The following is an 8,472-nucleotide window of genomic DNA, read 5'->3' as shown; positions in this document are numbered from 1 at the left end:
CAAAGAGACATTTGGCTTATTTGGTGTGTTAAAATTATATAAAGGAAGGATCGAAGATGGCAGAGTGAGGCATGGCGCTGTAAACCAGCCTCCAGGCTGGAGGCAGGCCAGCCCCCCGAGAGGTCTCGCGCATCTGTTGGACCATGCCCGGAGAAGAAAAAAAGAGATGGGCCAGGGGAAAGGAATTAAAGCAACATTCTTTCTCCCTCCCTTTCAGAGGGGAGTGATCATCTACACTTATAAAGCAAAGGTCTTAAGTTCCTTAATCACAGGAAGAATATTTTCCTTGACCTTTAGGTGCTTTTATATTCATCTCAAAAACAAAATTCTGATCTCAGGACTTGGCAAACCACTGCCAAGGAAGAAATTCTGATCTCAGGACTTGTCAAACCACTGCTGAAGCTTCACTTCTACGCAGAGGCTTTCCTTACCGGAACCCCAGACCAGCTGAGCGATTATAAGGTGTTTGCAAAGAAGACAGCTCTATGGCAAGATGACGATGTTCATTCCCAGCACAAAGGAGAGTATAGGAATGCAGCAGGTGAGCAGCTTCCCCTTTCTTCCCAAACTACACTTTCCAGTATGGCTTTAGTATTTGGCTTTTTGTTACAATTTCGATAAGGAAGGTCAAACCAAGTATAAAGGACTATTGAACATCACACCAGTTCATCACCCCTAGTTCATTGGTACAAATTATCAAGAGTTGTCTATATTTAAAAAACCATACAACCATCAAAAAAATTATATACGAAGCACTGTCAAGTAGGAAATGGTGTTTGACTTTCTTTTTTCTTTTTTTTAGACCAAGACTCACTCTGTCTGTTGCCCAGGCTGGAGTGAAGAGGCACGATTTCAGCTCACTGAAACCTCCACCTCCCGGGTTCAAGCAATTTTTCTGCCTCAACCACCCAAGTAGCTGGGATGACAGGCACCCACCACCAAGCCCAGCTAATTTTTGTATTTTTAGTAGCGACAGGGTTTCACCTCGTTGACCACAGACTGGTCTTGAATTCCTGAGCTCAGGTGATCCTCCCACCTTGGCCTCCCAAAGTGCTGGGATTACAGGCATGAGCCGCTGTGTCCAGCCTGTTTGGTTTTCTTTAGGCTGTATTTGTACGAACACGTTATTGGTGTGTGTTCCAGAATTGGGCAAAACTCCTTTAATTCCGATATGACTTAGTGTATGTCATCAGTAATAATTATAATTGTAATGGTAAATGTCATATGTCACAAAAATAATCAAACTTCCTTGTCAATTGTGTTCTTAACTATGGCCATTCTGAGACTTATGTTATCACCAATTATTTTACTTTGATACAGTGAGCACGATTTCGGCTCACTGAAACCTCAACTTCCCGGGTTCGAGTGATTCTTGTGCCTCAGCCCCCCGAGTAGTTGGGATTACAGTTGTGTGCCACCATGCCCAGCAAATTTTTGTACTTTTAGTAGAGATGAGGTTTCACCATGTTGGCCAGGCTAGTCTCGAACTCCTGACCTCAGGTGATCCACCTGCCTTGGCCTCCCAAAGTGCTGGGATTACAGGCGTGAGCCACCGTGCCCAGCTTGATACTTTTTAAAAACGTGGTTTTATAATCAGCTATAGGACTTTGACAGGTGCTTTTGAATGCAGATTTTTGGCCTGGTTTTTGTTTTTGTTTTTGTTTGAGACAGGGTCTCACTCTGTCGCCCAGCATGGAGTGCAGTGGTGTAATCTTGACTCGCTGCAGCCTCAACCCCCCAGGCTCAAGCAATCCTCCCACCACAGTCTCCTGAGTAACTGGAACTACAGGCACATGCCACCATGCCTGGCTAATTTTTTGTGGGTTTTTGTTTTTTTTTTGTAGACACAGGATTTTGCCCTGCTGCCCAGGCTGGTCTTAAACTCCTGAGCTCAAGTAATCCTCCAGTCTCAGCCTCCCAGACTGCTGGGATTGCAGGCATGTGCCATTGTGCCCAGACACAGGTTCTTGATAACTTTGGAAATTGTGTTATTGGAATAGAAAAACAAAAACAAAAACAAAATTTCCAGGAATCTCATGGAAAGTTGATGTGTTCATGAGTATCAAGCAGAACAGAAGTTAATTGCATGGACTGAGCTAATAGGAGACTGAAATAATCGATTTTTTTTTTTTTTTTTTGGAGATAAAGTCTAGCTCTGTCGCCCAGGCTGGAGTACAGTGGTGCAATCTCGGCTCACTAGAACCTCCATCTCCCAGGTTCAAGCAATTCTCCTGCTTCAGCCTCCCGAGTAGCTGGGATTACAGGCGCCTGCCGCCAGGCCCAGCTAATTTTTGTATTTTTAGTAGAAACAGGGTTTCACTGTGTTGGACAAGCTAGTCTTGAACTCTTGACTTGGTGATCCGCCTGTCTTGGCCTCCCAAAGTGCTAGGATTATAATCATGAGCCACCATGCCTGGCAATAATCTACTTTTATACCTGTTCTTCGATACCTAGTTAGTTAATACCTGTTATTAGATACCCAACCCACCGATTATTCTTGTTTCATTTTTCAAAGTCACAAAAACTTTCATTTTGTGCTATTTACAGCTTTTAATAATTTTTTTCTTTCACTTTGATGCTCAGGCTGGAGTGCCAAATAGCCTGGACTGCAGGTGCCCACCACCGCACCAGCTAATTCTTGTGTTTTTAGTAAAGACAGGGTTTCACCATGTTGGCCAGGCTGGTTTCAAACTCCTGACCTCAGGTGATCCACCCAGCTCAGCCTCCCAAAGTACTGGGATTACAGGCATGAGGCACCGTGCCTGGCCAGCTGTTAACTATTGAGTAAAATTTACTCCTGTGAGCAAAATTTAGAGTGTATTTCTTTCTACAGAATCTCTCCAGAATTTGGAAACTCTGAGTATTCTTAACTTATAGCAACACAGTTATTTGCATAAGTTCAGTAAGAATCAGTTTTCCTTATTGAGCAGAGTCCCATGAGGGGAAAAAAAGAATCAGTTTTCTTTTGTAACAGGACACAATTGGAGACTATGGCTATTTCACCAAGGTGTTGACTAGAAAAACATGTTTTCAGACTGTTTTGAGGAACTGAAGTTGACCTATAGAGACGGTAAAAGTCTTTTTGGAAAACTGGCCTTGTACTATGTTTTGTACTGGATTTCTGACCTGTGATAAATAAAAAATGTCACTTCTGACAGGCCCAGGAAGCCCAAGCTATTCTGAGACCTCGAGGAGAGGAATACACTCAATTCATACAGGTATCTGCAGGCAGAAATAAAACCTTAGCTGGCTCAAGAGGTTTTTAAAAGGTCTAATTTGAGATTTCTTATGAAAGAGTTCCTGCAAAGCCAATTTTTAAAAAAAGTGCCTATATGGCAAATAATTATTCCTTTTGTACTTTATACAAATAATTAGGCCAAGTATAGTAAGACTGAAATTTGTTTTGCAAATAAATTGATCCTATTATGATTTGTCTTTAATTAAACATGGAGAACTAGGAGAGAAAAAACATGTTTTAGGAAAAACTACACTTTGTTACTAGATTTCAGCCTTGTTCATTGATTTTGAGTGTCTGCTGATGACTCCACATCTAATTAGTTATCAGGATCATTCACCCAGATCCCTTAAGACTTCAGGTCAAGCTGGGCACAGTGGCTCACTCCTGTAGTCTCAGCACTTTGGGAAGCCAAGGCAGGAGGATTGCTTGGGCCTAGGAGTTCAAGACAAGCCTAGGCAACATAGTGAGACCCCTGTCTCTACAAAAAAACTGAAGATTTAGCCAGACTTGGCATGCATCTGTAGTCCCAGCTATTCAGGAGGCTGAAGATCCCTTGAGCCCAGGAAGCCAAGGCTGCAGTGAGCCATGATTGTGCCAGTGCGTTCCCACCTGAGCAACAGAGTGAGCCCTATCTCAAAAAAAAAAAAAGAAGAAGAAGAAGAAGACTTCTAGCCAGTTCTACAGGGACTCCTGAAGCTAGGACTTTCACTCCTTATGTTAGGGCTTATTATTTGTCTTATAGTCACTAAAGCTGTGGATAACAGCACTAATGTTTTTGTTATGCGTACCTTGGGACCCAAACCAGGTACCCATGAATACATACAGACAACTGCAAGATGGTTTCACGCCTCCTACCCTGGGGCAACTCCTACCCCAACTAAACCCACTGCGCACTGTCATGCAGGAAGAAGTTAGAGCAGTCATCAGCATTTTCCCATCTCTGCAGCTCACACCTCAGGACTGAGGTGTGCTGTAGCCCAATGGGTGATTTGAAATCGCCTTTGCAAAATTACGTCAGTAATAGAAATCTGACATAGTTGTCTCCATCTTGCTTCTGACCTCCACGCTGTCTTTGGTCATTCCCGGGCAAAGGCCAAGCTGACTTTGGGAGGAATTTAGTTTATAGTTTACTTGAAAGCAAGGATAATAATAGTCCCTCCCTAAAACTAACCCACTCTTTCTTTGCTCAGGGACTGAAGACTGCCTTTCTAAGACTAATGAAAGGTCATAAGGATAAGGTTATGGGAGGAGCCTGATCTCTGCTAAGATGTGGGCATAGTTTCCTTTTCTCTTCTTCTCTTTTTTTTTTTTTTTTAAATAAAGATGAGGTCTCACTATATTGCCCAGACTGGTCTCAAACTACTGGGCTCAAGCAATCCTCCTGCCTTGGCCTCCCAAAGTGCTGGGATTACAACTATGAGGCCCAAACCCAGCCAAGGCATGATTTCTATGATTCCTTACTGCTCAGGGGTCATGTGGCCAGAGGTCACAAGATTTGTGACTTTCCCAATTGTTCCTATAGATAACATCACTATTGTAGAACCTAAGATCGGTTTTTTTTTTTGAGATGTTTTTCAGAATGACCCCACCTGGACTCATGACTCATGACTCAACTGGTCCTGTGGCCCCTCCCAAAGGTAGACTCAGTGCGTGAGGATAGGTTTCCACATCCCTTTATCCTCAACCAATTAGCAACACCTATTCCTTAGCCCCCTACTCACCAAGTTGTCCATAAAAACCCTAACCTCTGAGCCTTCAGGGAGACTGATGTAAATGATCACTCCAGTTCTCCCGCATGAGCTAGCCTCACATCGAACTCTTTCTCTACAGCAGAAGAAAGAAAGAAATTATTTCATGAAATACAGCTATTAACAATTAAATTAGGCCCCTCTCTATGCACTAATGTGGAACAGCAGCATATCTTATTTAAAATACACACACAAAAGCCAACATTATGTAAGATATGCTACCAGGTGGGTTTTGAAAAAGAATGTGTGTTTATATGTAAATGCATAGAATGTCTCTGGACAGATAAACAAAAAATTGGTCACTGTGTTTGCCTCCAGGGAAGAGAATTGGATGACTGAGGTCATGAGGGTAGGAGTTAGGCGTATTTTTCATTATATATTCTCTTGAACTCTTATGTTTGGGACTTTTCGCATACATTACTTATACAAAATCTTTTTTTTTTTTTTTTTTTTTTTTTTTGTAGAGACAAGGTTTTGATATGTTACCCAGGCTAGTCTTGAACTCCTGGGCTCAAGTGATCCTCTTGCCTTGGCCTCCCAAAGTGCTGAGATTACAGGCATGAGCCACAGTGCACAGATGATAATCATTATTTTAAGATTTTTTCTAGTCATATTTTTAAGATTTTTTTCTAGTTTGGAAAGCTGTTTTTTAAAAAAAGAAATAAACGTGTGTTACAGATAGAGCTTCTTGATAAAGCAATCATCTGACTATAAAGTGATAAGTTCAAGGTTAATTATACAATTATTGCCTCACTGATGTCCAAAAAAACATTAGAAAGGGTGTGACATCCTGACATTAAAAGTTGATTTATTTCCTCCTGTGCTTTGCTCTCCAAGTAATGTTGGGAATTATGACTACAGTTATTGAAAATATGCCAGATACTGTCACACACAACTTGGAGGGAATCTAAACTAGCCATACCCTCCCACAGCTGGCTGAGGACTCAGTATTTGTTATAAGCAACAGCGGCAAATAAAATCAATCCTTCTTTTTTTTTTTTTTCTTAGATGGACTCTCACTCTGTCGCCCAGGCTGGAGTGCAGTGGCACAATCTCAGCTCACTGCAACCTCCCGCTCCCAGATTCAAGCAATTCTCTGCCTCAGCCTCCCGAGTAGCTGGAATTACAGGCACCTGCCACCGTGTTTGGCTAATTTTTAAATTTTTTTTTAGTAGAGACGGGGTTTCACTATCTTGGCCAGGCTGGTCTTGAACTCCTGACTTTATGATCCACCTGCCTCGGCCTCCCAAAGTGTTGGGATTACAGGTGTGAGCCACCGCTCTGGTCAATCAATCCCATTTTTAAAATGCAATTCATGAGATATTTGCAGAAAAGGAAATTTGACAGTATGTTGGAATCTTTCTATAATGGAATTGGAAGAGAAGAGCAATAAATACCATTTGATCAGGCTTAGCCTTTCCTAGTTGTCAGTTTCTAGAACAGGATTCAACCCATAGCTCATCTGAGTCCGTTTAACAAACTCTGTTGCAACATCATTACACAGAATCTACAAACACGAACTTCTATTCCTCCAGAGAAAGACATTTTCAGCTGATTTTTTGATTATGAAGGAATCATCTGCTTCATCTGTAATATTCCAGAGCTTTTGTGAATGCATCCTCAGCCTCATGGTTGCTTCTTTTAGCTACGTTTATATTTTCTAGAAAGTAACAAGGTATTTACCCAGCGGTTGATCTGTAATTCACTCTTCAAGCCCTTTTGGGATAGCAGAAGGAACAGCAGTGAACTGCTCTGCAAAGCCTGCCCTATGACTTCCAGTTTGAAATTTTTCCTGGCCTGCTTTTTAAACCTAAGTCAAACTCTGATGCTATCATAAGAGCCTGGGATGCAAATTTCAACTTGGCTCCATCTTCAGTCTAGCTACCTTTTCTTTCTTTCTTTCTTTTTTTTTTTTTTTTTTTTTTTTTTTTTTTTTGTGAGGCCGTCCCAAAAGGCAGAAAGCAGACAGGTTTATTGGGCAGCAACAGGGAAAATCAGCGGTTGGACTTGGCCACACACTCCAGCTCGTCCTTCTTCTTGATGGCATAGGAGTTGGAGGAGCCCTTGGCAGCATTGATGAGCTCATCTGCCAGGCACTCGGCAATGGTCTTGATGTTCCGGAAGGCAGCCTCAAGAGCGCCTGTGCACCGCGGCCAGATGGCCTGATTCACACGGCGTAATGGGGACACGTCTACAGCCTGTCGTCTCACGGTGCTGGCTCGCCCAATGCATGTGCAGTCCTCCCGGGGACCACTGTTGATGATGGCGTTCACCAGGACCTGCAGAGGGTTATCGCCTGTGAGCAGCTGGATGATCTCGAAGGCGTGCTTGACGATGCGCACGATCATGAGCTTCTTGCGTTTGTTGCGGCCGTGCATCATCATGGAGTAAGTGAGGCGCTCTACGGGGCACTGAGTTTTGCGGAAGCGTTTGGTGGCATACTGCTCTGCACTGTGAGGCAGGTACTTGGCATACTTCTCCTTCACTGCAGTGTAATCCTGCAAGGAAATGTCATAGATCTGCGCATCATCGGAGCTCCACTTCCCAAAGAGCTTGATGCCAGGGCTCTCTGCTACCACTGGTGCTGCTGTCTTCCACTCGGCCATCCTGAGGGCACAGCCTGAGCATCTCTGTGGCTCGGCATGCACCACATGCCGCCCTGGCACAGACAGGAAGAGCCTGTCTAGCTATTAATACGTTCAATCATAGTAGTGGTTCAGAACCACCTAAGGAACTTTGGGGAAAATTCAGGTACATGGGTCTTCCCTAATTTCGTGAGATATGAGGAGCCATGAGCAGATCAATGACGTGGAGAAAGTGGGAGAATAGTGATGTGAAGTACAGGTTGAGACTGACCAGTTGGAGAGAGGCCAGTTCATTCATGGCCCCTGGGCAGGTGCAGATATTGATTTTCCATCTGAGAGCAAAGGGAAGCCACTGGAGTCTGGGAGGGAGAGGAAAGACCACTCAGATCTGCGCTCGCTTTTAAATCAACCTGATCACTGTGTGGGTACTTGATTGGAGGGGGACAAAAGTGGATGGGGGTAGCCCAGTTGGAAAGATTTTGTAATAATCCAGGCAGTTTGGTCTAGGAAAGCAGTGGTAGAGTAAAAGAGGAGTGGACAGATTGGAGGGGCATTTAGGAAATGAAACCAGTTGAGAGATGTTGGTAATTGACTGGATAAAGATGGGAGGGGAAAAGGAGGTATCGAAAATAATTCTGAGGATTCTGACAAAGGCAGAAATTTAAACATCTGACTAGCCCTTCTTGGGTGATTTCTAGTGCTGGCTGAACTTGCCCCGGGACTTGGATGACAGCCATTCCTGGCAGTGTGTCATGAATCAGTGGTTTACCAGCATGATGTGTCCCAAAGGGGTGGCTGCTCACATCACCACAGCCTGAATCCCCAAGAATAATACAGTCATGGAACACTTCATGCCTCTTATTAGTGAGCAAATACAGTTTACAATTGTTAGGAGGGCATC

General features: G+C 43.4%; 1 pseudogene across 1 annotated transcript; it reads right to left on the bottom strand.

Moving 5' to 3' along the window:
- Positions 1-6,889: 6,889 nt before the first annotated feature.
- Positions 6,890-7,670, bottom strand: LOC101010492 (annotated as a pseudogene). The gene has a single exon (XR_002523873.2). The product of XR_002523873.2 is annotated as a 40S ribosomal protein S5 pseudogene (transcript).
- Between the last annotated feature and the right edge of the window lie 802 nt (positions 7,671-8,472).

The sequence above is a fragment of the Papio anubis genome, chromosome 8, assembly GCF_008728515.1.
Source record: "Papio anubis isolate 15944 chromosome 8, Panubis1.0, whole genome shotgun sequence".
NCBI classification, from domain to species: Eukaryota; Metazoa; Chordata; class Mammalia; order Primates; family Cercopithecidae; genus Papio; species Papio anubis.
Note: the sequence above shows the minus strand (reverse complement) of the source record. Positions and strands in the feature narration are given on the sequence as shown.